The sequence below is a fragment of the Eleutherodactylus coqui genome, chromosome 1 (assembly GCF_035609145.1).
Source record: "Eleutherodactylus coqui strain aEleCoq1 chromosome 1, aEleCoq1.hap1, whole genome shotgun sequence".
Taxonomy (NCBI): domain Eukaryota; kingdom Metazoa; phylum Chordata; class Amphibia; order Anura; family Eleutherodactylidae; genus Eleutherodactylus; species Eleutherodactylus coqui.
Window position 1 is genome coordinate 172,064,544 of NC_089837.1, and position 13,428 is coordinate 172,077,971.

At 50.3% G+C, this 13,428-nt stretch overlaps 2 long non-coding RNA genes across 2 annotated transcripts in view; one reads left to right on the top strand and one right to left on the bottom strand.

Moving 5' to 3' along the window:
* LOC136628082 (uncharacterized) overlaps positions 1–13,428 on the top strand; it is a 407,320-nt gene that overhangs the window by 168,963 nt on the left and 224,929 nt on the right. The gene's annotated exons all lie outside the window — the stretch shown is intronic.
* The window catches only part of LOC136628087 (uncharacterized), a 90,457-nt gene continuing 86,774 nt past the window's right edge, over positions 9,746–13,428 (bottom strand). The window contains exon 3 of the long non-coding RNA XR_010792849.1: positions 9,746–9,857. This is a non-coding gene — a long non-coding RNA (uncharacterized lncRNA). The remainder of the gene's footprint in view (positions 9,858–13,428) is intronic.

A 13,428-nucleotide genomic window follows, 5' to 3' on the forward strand; every position in this document is an offset into this window, starting at 1 on the left:
AACTTTGGTTTAAAGCAAACAGAAAAAAATTGCTGCTTTTTTTTTTGCGCTACATTCCAATCCTTTTGCCCAATGATCTTTTGATCCATTTTAAGAGTCTGTCACCATCTTCTTGTAGCGCTCATTGAGAGCAGCAGAAGGTAGTGATAGGCTTGATGATTGCAGCGAGTCTGTTTCTGTGCAGTAATTTGGGAGAAACTTGCACTTAGTAGCAGCTACACCCAGAACTTTTCACGAGCTGCAACCTAGCCATGCTCCCTCTACCCTGTGGCTAGGGTTGCCACCTTTTATCACAAAAAATACTGTCCATGGTTAAAAAGGGGCGTGGCTTATCACAGCATTTTTTTTCTTCTTTGGGCTGCCTGTCCACTGCGATTGTTCATTGTGTTACCCGCAGTGATAATCCAGCCATGAGTAACGCAGTGAACTTTCCATAGTGCTTTCCATATTTTCCGTGGTGAGCCTATCTGTCAGGCTCACTGCAGAGACCTGTTAGCGCTCCCTGGCAGTGGAATATCGCTGGCGGTATTCCGCCTCGGCCGTGGACAGGGGGCCTTTATTCTACACACTCTGCTCCCTCTCCTCATTACCTTCCTCACACTCTGCTCCTCCTCATTACCTTCCTCACACTCTGCTCCCTCTTCTCTCCTCCTCCTCATTACCTTCCTCACACTCTGCTCCCTCCCTCCTCCTCATTACCTTTCACCACAGCAGCAGCTTCCTCTTCTTCTTTCCATAGAGCTGCATTAATGATAAGCCCCACTCCTTACTCCTAGCAACCCATACACTATTAGCAGGGGATCAAAGCCGGCTGTCAGCTCCGCAGTCCGGCCGTGTACCCGTCCTCCACCAACTGTTCCCTGCAGGAAACATTCAAAAATACCGGCCTCTAATAGGGCTGGTAAAAAAAAAAATCTAAAAATACCGGCCAGGCCGGTGAATTACCGGTCGGGTGACAACCCTACCCGTGGCCTGCTGATTGGCAGTGTTCTCTCTCTACTCAGCTATAAGCAGACAACATTCAGTCACTGGCTTGAAGGCAAGTAGACAGGACAAGCCTGCAGCTCATGAATATCCAGAACTACTTCAAATAGTCCATTATGCATGTGCTGCTACTAATAAAATGTAATTTTCTTCCAAACTACTGCACAGATCCACACGGCAGACATGTCACTGTAATCATTGGGACTGTCGCTACCTTACGCTGCCCTCAGAGTATCAGCTACTATAACCCCCTAAAGAGACTGTTACCATCTTTTTGCACCTCTCACTCTGGGGTTGTAAGTAGAGATGAGCGTGAACGTACTCATCCGAGCTTGATACTCGTTCGAGTATTAGCGTGTTCGAGATGCTCGTTACTCGTAACGAGTACCACGCGATGTTCGGGTTACTTTCACTTTCCTCTCTGAGACGTTAGCGCGCTTTTCTGGCCAATTGAAAGACAGGGAAGGCATTACAACTTCCCCCTGCGACGTTCAAGCCCTATACCACCCCCCTGCAGTGAGTGGCTGGGGAGATCAGGTGTCACCCGAGTATAAAAATCGGCCCCTCCCGCGGGTCGCCTCAGATGCGTTGTGAGATAACTGAGGGACAGTGGTATCGTGTTGGAGCTGCTGTAGGGAGAGTGTTAGGAGTTAGTGTAGGCTTCAAGAACCCCAACGGTCCTTCTTAGGGCCACATCTAACAGTGTGCAGTAGTGTGGAGGCTGCTTTTAGCAGTGTTGCACATTTTTTTTTGGTATATCAGCCGTGCAGAGCATTGCGCCCTGCAGTAATAGTCCAGGGACAGAAGTGTGGAGGCAGGGAGAGCGTAAGGAGTTAGTGTAGGCTTCAAGAACCCCAACGGTCCTTCTTAGGGCCACATCTAACCGTGTGCAGTAGTGTGGAGGCTGCTTTTAGCAGTGTTGCACATTTTTTTTTTTTGGGTTTATCGGCCGTGCAGCGCATTGCGTCCTGCAGTAATACTCCAGGGAGAGAATTGTGTAGGCAGGGCCAGAAGACATATATTATAGATTGAATATACGCAGTGGTCCTCTGGAAAAAAATCTTGAAAAAAAATCTATTTGGGCTGCCTGTCACTGTGCTCAGTGTTCTGGATCTGTGTCTGCTGGGGGTAGTAGTTCTCCAAATAAATACGCAGCCAGCTAAGTGTTACAGCAGGCTTGCGCCAAATTATTTCCTGGCTCTGAAATCACCGGTCTGCTGCAGTTAATAACAGTGCAACACTGCAGTTCCGTCACACAGTCTAGGGAGAGAATTGTGTAGGCAGGGCCAGAAGACATATATTATAGATTGAATATACGCAGTGGTCCTTTGGAAAAAAATCTTGAAAAAAAATCTATTTGGGCTGCCTGTCACTCTGCTCAGTGTTCTGGGTCTGTGTCTGCTGGGTGTATAGTTCTACAGATAAATACGCAGCCAGCTAAGTGTTACAGCAGGCTTGCGCCAAATTATTTCCTGGCGTTCCGTAAGCGAACTCAGCCTCCAACCACAGGCCAATAAGCGGCACATTTAATTACAGTGTTGTGTTTCTGCATTCCTGGTAATACAGCATGCTGAGGGGTAGGCCTAGAGGACGTGGGCGCGGCCGAGGACGCGGAGGCCCTAGTCCGGGTGTGGGCACAGGCCGAGCTCCTGATCCAGGTGTATCGCAGCCGACTGCTGCGGGATTAGGAGAGAGGCACGTTTCTGGCGTCCCCACATTCATAGCACATTTAATGGGTCCATGCGGTAGACCTTTATTAGAAAATGAGCAGTGTGAGCAGGTCCTGTCGTGGATGGCAGAAAGTGCTTCCAGCAACCTATCGTCCACCCAGAGTTGTGCGCCGTCCACTGCTGCAACTCAGAATCCTCTGGCTGCTGCTCCTCCTTCCTCCCAGCCTTCTCACTCCATGAAAATGAGACATTCTGAGGAGCGGGCAGACTCCCAGGAACTGTTCTCAGGCCCCTGCTCAGATTGGGCAGCAGTGGTTCCTCTCCCACCAGAGGAGTTTGTCGTGACTGATGCCCAACCATTGCAAAGTTCCCGGGGTCCAGGGGATGAGGCTGGGGACTTCCGGCAACTGTCTCAAGACCTTTCAGTGGGTGAGGAGGCCGATGACGATGAGACACAGTTGTCTATCAGTGAGGTAGTAGTAAGGGCATTAAGTCCGAGGGAGGAGCGCACCGAGGATTCTGAGGAAGAGCAGCAGGACAATGAGGTGACTGACCCAACCTGGTTTGCTACGCCTACTGAGGACAGGTCTTCAGAGGGGGAGGCAGGGGCAGCAGCAGGGCAGGTTGGAAGAGGCAGTGCGGTGGCCAGGGGTAGAGGCAGGGCCAGACCGAATAATCCACCAACTGTTTCCCAAAGCGCCCCCTCGCGCCATGCCACCCTGCAGAGGCCGAGGTGCTCAAAGGTCTGGCAGTTTTTCACTGAGAGTGCAGACGACCGACGAACAGTGGTGTGCAACCTTTGTCGCGCCAAGATCAGCCGGGGAGCCACCACCACCAGCCTCACCACCACCAGCATGCACAGACATATGATGGCCAAGCACCCCACAAGGTGGGACGAAGGCCGTTCACCGCCTCCGGTTTGCACCTCTGCCTCTCCCCCTGTGCCCCAACCTGCCACTGAGATCCAACCCCGCTCTGAGGACACAGGCACTACCGTCTCCTGGCCTGCACCCACACCCTCACCTCCGCTGTCCTCGGCCCCATCCACCAATGTCTGTCAGCGCAGTGTCCAGCCGTCGCTAGCGCAAGTGTTGGAGCGCAAGCGCAAGTACGCCGCCACGCACCCGCACGCTCAAGCGTTAAACGTGCACGTAGCCAAATTTATCAGCCTGGAGATGCTGCCGTATAGGGTTGTGGAAACGGAGTCCTTCAAAAGTATGATGCCAGCGGCGGCCCTGCGCTACTCAGTTCCCAGTCGCCACTACTTTTCCCGATGTGCCGTCCCAGCCCTGCACGACCACGTCTCCCGCAACATTGTACGCGCCCTCACCAACGCGGTTACTGCCAAGGTCCGCTTAACAACGGACACGTGGACAAGCACAGGCGGGCAGGGCCACTACATCTCCCTGACGGCACATTGGGTGAATTTAGTGGAGGCTGGGCAGAGTCAGAGCCTGGGACCGCTCACGTCCTACCCACCCCCAGAATTGCGGGCCACAGCTCGGTGGTGGTATCTGCGGCGGTGTATGCTTCCTCCACTAAAGCACCCTCCTCCTCCTCCTCCTCCTCCTCCTCCTCCAACGCAACCTCTGTCTCGCAATCAAGATGTGTCAGCAGCAGCACGTCGCCAGCAGTCGGTGTCGCGCGTCGTGGCAGCACAGCGGTGGGCAAGCGTCAGCAGGCCGTGCTGAAACTACTCAGCTTAGGAGATAAGAGGCACACGGCCCACGAACTGCTGCAGGGTCTGACAGAGCAGACCGACCGCTGGCTTGCGCCGCTGAGCCTCCAACCGGGCATGGTCGTGTGTGACAACGCCCGTAACCTGGTGGCGGCTCTGCAGCTCGGCAGCCTCACGCACGTGCCATGCCTGGCCCACGTCTTTAATTTGGTGGTTCAGTGCTTTCTGAAAAGCTACCCACGCTTGTCAGACCTGCTCGGAAAGGTGCGCCGGCTCTGCGCACATTTCCGCAAGTCCCACACGGACGCTGCCACCCTGCAACATCGGTTTAATCTGCCAGTGCACCGACTGCTGTGCGACGTGCCCACACGGTGGAACTCTACGCTCCACATGTTGGCCAGGCTCTATGAGCAGCGTAGAGCTATAGTGGAATATCAACTCCAACATGGGTGGTGCAGTGGGAGTCAGCCTCCTCAATTATTTTCAGAAGAGTGGGCCTGGTTGGCAGACATCTGCCAGGTCCTTCGAAACTTTGAGGAGTCTACCCAGGTGGTGAGCGGCGATGCTGCAATCATTAGCGTCATCATTCCTCTGCTATGCCTCTTGAGAAGTTCCCTGCAAAGCATAAAGGCAGACGCTTTGCACTCGGAAACCGAGCCGGGGGAAGACAGTATGTCGCTGGATAGTCAGAGCACCCTCCTGTCTATATCTCAGCGCGGTGAGGAGGAGGAGGAGGAAGATGAGGAGGAGGACGAAGACACAGCTTGGCCCACTGGTGAGGGTACACATGCTGCTGGCCTGTCATCCTTTCAGTGTGTATGGCCTGAGGAGGAGGAGGAGGATCCTGAAAGTGATCTTCCTAGTGAGGACAGCCATGTGTTGCGTACAGGTACCCTGGCACACATGGCTGACTTCATGTTAGGATGCCTTTCTCGTGACTCTCGCGTTACACGCATTCTGGCCACTACGGATTACTGGGTGTACACACTGCTCGACCCACGGTATAAGGAGAACCTTTCCACTCTCATACCCGAAGAGGAAAGGGGTTCGAGAGTGTTGCTATACCACAGGACCCTGGCGGACAAACTGATGGTAAAATTCCCATACGACAGCGCTAGTGGCCGAAGGCGCAGTTCCGAGGGCCAGGTAGCAGGGGAGGCGCGGAGATCAGGCAGCATGTACAGCACAGGCAGGCCAACACTCTTTAAGGCCCTTGACAGCTTTATGGCTCCCCAGCAAGACTGTGTCACCGCTCCCCAGTCACGGCTGAGTCGGCGGGAGCACTGTAAAAGGATGGTGAGGGAGTACGTAGCCGATCGCACGACCGTCCTCCGTGACGCCTCTGCCCCCTACAACTACTGGGTGTCGAAGCTGGACACGTGGCCTGAACTCGCGCTGTATGCCCTGGAGGTGCTTGCTTGTCCTGCGGCTAGCGTCTTGTCAGAGAGGGTGTTTAGTGCGGCTGGGGGAATCATCACAGATAAGCGTACCCGCCTGTCAACCGACAGTGCCGACAGGCTAACACTCATCAAGATGAACAAAGCCTGGATTTCCCCAGACTTCTCTTCTCCACCAGCGGACAGCAGCGGTACCTAAGCAATACGTAGGCTGCACCCGCGGATGGAAGCATCGTTCTGTATCCCCATCAAAAACGGGGACCTTTTCGCTTCATCAATCTGTGTATAATATTCCTCCTCCTCTTCCTGCTCCTCCTCCTGAAACCTCACATAATCACGCCGAACAGGCAATTTTTCTTAGGCCCACAAGGCTCAGTAATATAATTTTTCTAAACAATTTTTATACGTTTCAATGCTCATTAAAGCGTTGAAACTTTCACCTCAACCAATTTTTATTTTAACTGGGCTGCCTCCTGGCCTAGTTACCAATTAAGCCACATTAACCAAAGCGATTAATGGGTTTCACCTGCCCTCTTGGTTGGCCATGGCCAATTTTTCTGATGTACATTAGTACTGTTGATACAGCAATTTTTGTGGGCCCTCGCCTACAGTGTAATCAAATTAATTTTTAGCCCACCTGCATTACAGCTGACGTTACATCCGCTGTGTTGGGCAATGCAATGGGATATTTTTATGTACCGCCGGTGGGTTCCAGGGAGCCACCCATGCTGTGGGTCCACAGGGAGTTGTAAATGCATCTGTGTCCACTTCTAAAGAACCCCAGTCTGACTGGGGCATGCAGTGTGGGCCGAAGCCCACCTGCATTTCATCTGACGTTAGCTCTGCTGTCCAGGGCACTGCAATGGGATACATTTATGTACAGCGGGTGGGTTCCAGGGAGCCACCCATGCTGTGGGTGCACACGGAATTCCCATTGCGGAGTTGTACCTGCCTGTGACTATTTATAAAAAAACGCGGTCTGACTGGGGCATGCAGACACCTTGACAGAATGAATAGTGTGTGGCACATAGGTTCCCCATTGCTATGCCCACGTGTGCAGCTCGAGATGGAGGTGGCACAGGATTGGATTTCTCATTGCTTCTGTACAGCATTGTGGGCTATCGGCCCGTCCCTTTTATGGGGGGGTCGCTGCCTAGCCATGCCAACCCTCTGCAGTGTGTGCCTGCTTTTCCTGCGGCAGACGCACTTATAAATAGACATGAGGGTGGCGTGGCATGAGGGCAGCTGAAGGCTGGGCAGGGACAATTTGGTGTACGCTGTGGACACTGTCGTGCGGGGGGGGGGGGGGGGGGGTTGGGCAGCATGTAACCCAGGAGAAGTGGCAGCGGAGTGTCATGCAGGCAGTGATTGTGCTTTGTTGGAGGTAGTGTGGTGCTTGGCTAAGGTATGCCATGCTAATGAGGGCTTTTCAGAAGTAAAAGTTGTTGGGAGGGGTGGGGCCCCACTCTTGCCGGTATTGTGGCTTCATAGTGGGACCTGTGAACTTGAGATGCAGCCCAACATGCAGCCCCTCGCCTGCCCTATCCGTTGCTGTGTCGTTCCCATCACTTTCTTGAATTGCCCAGATTTTCACACATGAAAACCTTAGCGAGCATCGGCGAAATACAAAAATGCTCGGGTTGCCCATTGACTTCAATGGGGTTCGTTACTCGAAACTAACCCTCGAGCATCGCGAAAATTTCGTCCCGAGTAACGAGCATCCGAGTATTTTGGTGCTCGCTCATCTCTAGTAATAAAGCTTCGGGCCTGAATAAGCCAGGGGGTCTGTGGTAGAGTCATTATATATGTGTATTTCCTATTATACTGTGTTGATGTATTGATCTAAAGTGGGGAATGTTAAAAAAAATTGTAGATCAATGTATCAGTTAATTGTTCTTTTATTGGATTGTAGACTAGAAAGATATAGCATGGTACTAGTATAAGTAGTGAAGGGGTTAAACGAAACCTTTTCTATACCATTACGGGGTAGACAGACAAGATAAGAATCTCCAGACTGCCTCCCTTGCATTCCTTTTCACTGAATTTATAACGGTCTCATTGTATGTTATAGTAGCGCCTTAAGAGGTGTAACTTATGTTAATCATTTTTGTTTTAGCCTATTATGTATTCTTATTAATCTTGGAGGTATATACTTTTGCTGTGATGCCATTTATGATATATAAACTTCGAACACCTTAGAATAAATTAGAAATCATCTGATACCGCACAGGCTGGTGTAACTTGTATTTCTCCTGGGCCCAGACTTCTGCACGAGATCTGGGATCGTCTTCTCTTTGATAAACACATAAATTCTCCTTACACACAGCTCCACTGCCGCACCCTCTTGCCGTTGTGGCGGTTGACCCATAGTACCGCCCAATCGTGACTGTAAACCTGAGCACTATCTCTATGCCGCCAACCGCAGAGTCTTTGCCCTTAGGGAGACGCGCGCATTTTACTTATCACAACAGAACGCAAAATTTGTGCTGAAATATTAGCTCCGCGTGCTGAAAACCCTGAAAGAGCCAACCAAAATTAACCATTAGGAGTTTGCCATTGGAAAAACAGTGGCTTTGTCACCTGCCTATCTGCTTATTCCACCAGCTCCTTAGCGTGCGTCACTAAGCAAGCGCTGTGATTGACTGACACTGTAGCTTTACGGTTAGTGTAGCACCACCCGCAAGGCGATTCATTATGGGCATCTCAAAGCAGCCATAGGCCCGGGCCCAGGGTAACGGCTCCAAATTGGCATTAGAACACAGTGCGGCCGGTGGCGCTGCAGCTGAACCCCAGGGGCCTGAAAACTGAAAGCATTGTCGGAAGGGAGCTGATGACGGCTCATCTGTCAGAGGTGGTACAGCAGTGAACTGGAGCCTCCGTGCCCAACCGTATGACATCTTCTATGAAAGCTGGAGCAACAGGGCACTAGAGAGTCCATGCCAGCCCGTATGACATCTTGCATCCAAGCAAAAGGTGGCCCTGCTTAGCACTAGAGCATCCATGCCCCCCCGGTATCACATCTCGTATCCAAGCTAAAGGCGGTGAAACAGGCTGCTGCAGATACCTTCCCCTTCTCCCACCCCCGTATCACATCTTATACGAAAGCTGGAGGTGTCCCAGCAGGGCACTAGGGATTCCATGCCCGCCCGTATCACATTCTGAATCCAAGCAAGAGGTGGCCCAACTTAGCACTACAGCATCCATGCCCCACCACACCGTAGCACATCTTGTATCCAAGCTAGAGGCGGTACAGCAGGGTACCAGAGCCTCCACGCCTGTCTATATGGCATCTCGTTTCCAAGCTAGACACTGGACCAGGATTATAGATGTAAACGGGCACCTAGTTACATTGTGAGCCTCGTGTGGCGCAGAGCATTAGGGCAGTGGTAGTGCTGCAGTGCTAAGCTCTCGCTCATGACCTGAGATGTGCAGGTTCAATCCCCGCGTACGTCAGGTAGCCGGCTCAGGGTCGACTCAGCCTTCTATCCTTCCGAGGTCGGTGCAATGAGTACCCACTGGGCCCACTGGGGGGTAAAGTGACAGCTAAAGGTATACCGCCATCACGACTAGGTGGATTACTGTCCAGCGTGCTTTACTTTTACCTTAGTGGCCTGGGCTTCCTACCACACCCAACCCTCTGGGCTCTGTAATAAATGAACGGCTCATCTCACAGCCTTTTACTCTAATTAGAGAAGAATTCAAAACCGACAAAACTCAAACCATCACCGCACAACATAGTTCCGTTACATCTGCGGGCCACCTCAAGACTGCGGGCCACCTCCCGCAGTCTTGATTTTCCTTTAGGAACTACATTACGCATATATATATTAGTAGGCTGCTCCCTACTTATTGCAATGCAGGACTGATTGATATTTGCATTATAAAGCACAGCCACAATTGATTTATGCTTTGATCAGGGGGCTCATTCACTAAAAGAAGAAAAAGAGAAAGAAAGGAAGCCTTGTTGTTTTCTCTTTTTTTCATTCCTCTTTTCCTTTATTTCTGAATATGGATTCACAAGAGGGACATGTATTACACTCTCGGATGCAAAAATTGACACAAATGTTCAACATGACTGATACAGCATCTTCTTCCTCTGATCAGGATATAAAATTATTAAGATATAACCTGGAAAAACAAAAGAGGAGTGAAATTAAAACCTGGTGGGACAGGAACTCACTGGTTAAGTATCTGGAACTAAGTATGATTCCTAGAGGATCGCGCCTCAAAAAAATCCCCACCACACTATATAATGGGGAATTTTTAAATAAATGGAATCAAGCCCTATCCACCTGCTCTTTGGAATTAATGAAATTAATAGTGGACCAGGAACAGATTAAGCTGGACACTCTAAAACAGGAGATTAAAGGAGATGTCTCGAGGAAGCAGTTAATTTTTTTTTTTGCCCAGTCCCCCCCATTAAGTACACATTACTAAGCCCCCCTGTAAATGACATTTCTAGCTGGTTCGTACTTACCGTTCCAGCGTTTCAGCAAGTTATAAAAGTTTCCTCAAGATGGCCGCCGGCTCTTTCCCCGTCGCTCGCTGCAGCCCGACGTGCGCGCTCCCGAGACGCCGCCAGCTGTGTCTCCATGGCAACCGGACGCATCGCAGCCGCCGACCAGACGCCCCGCAGCCGCCGACCAGACAGCAGGTAACCGGCGCTAGCCCCCGGCTCCCCAGCGCTAGCTCCCCCGGCGCAGCGACAGCCCCCCCGGCCTAGCGACAGCCCCCCCGGCCTAGCGCTAGCTCCCCCGGCGCAGCGACAGCCCCCCCGGCCTAGCGACAGCCCCCCCGGCCTAGCGCTAGCCCCCCCGGCCTAGCGCTAGCTCCCCCGGCCTAGCGACAGCCCCCCCGGCCTAGCGACAGCCCCCCCGGCCTAGCGACAGCCCCCCCCATCGCAGCGACAGCCCCCCCGGCCTAGCGCTAGCTCCCCCGGCGCAGCGGCAGCCCCCCCGGCCTAGCGACAGCCCCCCCGGCCTAGCGCTAGCTCCCCCGGCGCAGCGGCAGCCCCCCCCCCCGGCGCAGCGGCAGCCCCCCCCCGACCCATCACTTACCTGGGAGGCTTCTCGGGGCGGCTGGGCTGGGCTGGGCTGGGCTGGTCTTCTCCGCTGGGCAGCTCCAGTTTCTGCACCTTCCTCTAACAGAGGATGGTGCAGAATGGCCGCTTCAGCGCGCTCCCGAGCAGTGACAGCTCGTCTGCGCATGCGCAGAAGAGCTGTAGCGGGGAGCACACTGAAGCGGCTCGTGCTGAATGGAGAAGACCGGACTGCGCAAGCGCGTCTAAAAAAGCAAGCTGCCAGCGAATTTAGACGGAACCATGGAGACGAGGACGCTAGCAACGGAGCAGGTAAGTGGAATAACTTCTGTATGGCTCATATTTAATGCACAATGTACATTACAAAGTGCATTAATATGGCCATACGGAAGTGTATAACCCCACTTGGTTTCGCGAGACCACCCCTTTAAACTATCTGAAGAAAAACTTATAAAATCAATGGGAAAAGATGAATATACAAAGCTTTTGGATAGCATCAATATTAATATGCAGAAATTGGAAGAGAATATATTAAAAAAAAACGTTGCAAACTTGAACGGGATAAAAAGGACTATATGGAAAATAAAGTCTATGGTTGGAGAGATGGGCTTGCTCATCACCCTAGATCCATTTTAAAAACTAGGAGGGGCCCCACACGACGTAACTCTACAGTCACCTTTTCCTCCTCAGATCAGGAAGGATCAGATAGAACGTATGATACCTCCAGCTGGGAATGCTCATATTCTGAAGAACAGGACCATAGAGTCCAGCATAAGTCATCTACTTCAAAAAACGACGCAAGCGATACAGACATAAGAAGAAGATATCCATCCAGGAGAAACAAATAGAGGACAATAACATCATAGTCCTCACACCACGGGTTTTGACACAAAATCAGATCAATGCACTTAATAAAGGACTCAATTTTGTTCCTGATATATCTTTCAACCTGTTTCATACTCTCCTGGATCTCAACAAATTTGTCCGCAATCTAATGGTGAAAAAACATTTCATTAATAGTGATGACTCTTCTACTCCAGCTACTAAAGGAGAATTTATACAGGACACCTTTGAGGATTTAACCCCGAAAGACACAGCTGCCCTTTTGGACTTACATCATTTACATAGGGAGTCAGTTACAGCTGATGTCCTTACACACAGGATCAACATAAAAACACCCAATCCTGACTTCTATCCAACACAAACCCGCACACAGGTTGTAGAAGATTTTCAAATGATTATGGGAAAAGAACTGAAGTTGTTACAAGCACAAACTAAGGACAATCAATATGGACATTCTGGATCCAATAATATGACGAAGAGGGAGAGAATTGAGCTATCGTGGTTATCTAAAGATGAAGACATCAGGATTTGTCAGATAAAGGGGGAAATATTACTATCATGGACACTACCCTATACATTAATTGTATTAATCACATCCTTGAGGATAGGATCACTTATAAAAAATTACAGGGAGACCCCACGACTGCTTTTTCAAAAAAATTGCATGAATTATTACAATTGGGATCCAACTCAGGTGTTATTACCACTAATATGGGAGAATATCTTATCCCTACTAACCCAAAAGTCCCATTTATGTATGGCCTCCCCAAAACGCACAAGGACTCTTTCCCTCCTCCTATGCGCCCTATTATTTCAGGAATTGACTCTCCATGTGAAAGACTTAGTGCTTGGGTAGACAAATCTTTACAACCACTAGCTGTGCGAGTACCGGGTTACCTGAAAGACAGCAGTAGTGTTTTGAAAAAATTGGATACATTTGTGTGGCAGGAGGATTACATTTGGGTAACATGCGATGTTGTCAGTCTCTATACTTGTATACCACACCATGCTGCCTTACAAGCTTTACACCACCATTTGAGAGAGTATAGCGAATACAGCAGTGAACTGAGAGAATTTATTATGCTTTGCACAGAGTTTCTTCTCACTCATAATTTTTTTTTCATTTTTAATAATCAATTTTTCTTGCAATTGGTAGGAGCTCCTATGGGGTCGAAATTCTCTCCCACTTTAGCCATACTTTATATGGCTTACAATATTTCACAGAGTAGGCAGAGCAAAAAGTCTCCAAATTTAACTTGAGTAGCCCTTTCACAGTGGTGACTTGGATTAAAAAATATAATTTTTATTTTGAACTTTTTAAAAATGCACATATAGGGGCACAACACATAAAACAACAAAAACAAAAAAAGTAAGTAAGGGGCGTGGTAAATACCATCCAACCACACCGTCACTAAAGATGGGCATCCAATTGTGCTGTGTGTGTGGGTGTTTGTGTGATCTGGTCACCGGCGACCACGAAGTTTTTTTGTCCTGCTTAAAGCCGGTAATGTATGAGGCAGGGGTATATTGGTACTTGGGGTTTGTAAGATTATCCCCAGTTGTTTTGGTCTTTTTTATTTATAAAGCCCACACACCGTAGATGGATGCAATTTTTAGTGATTTGAACGTTCGTTTCTTCACAATTCTTTTTTGCCCCCCCCCCCTTTTTTTTCAAAGGAGGGTAGAGGTACCTGACCAATTCCTAAATGGATAGTCGGAATTGGCCTTGGCCGTAGGGATCATCTCCCGAGGTTGCTAGATATGTATGATGCCAACCTCCAGAGAGAGTCTCCCGGTTAGTATAGGACGGCCTCGCCT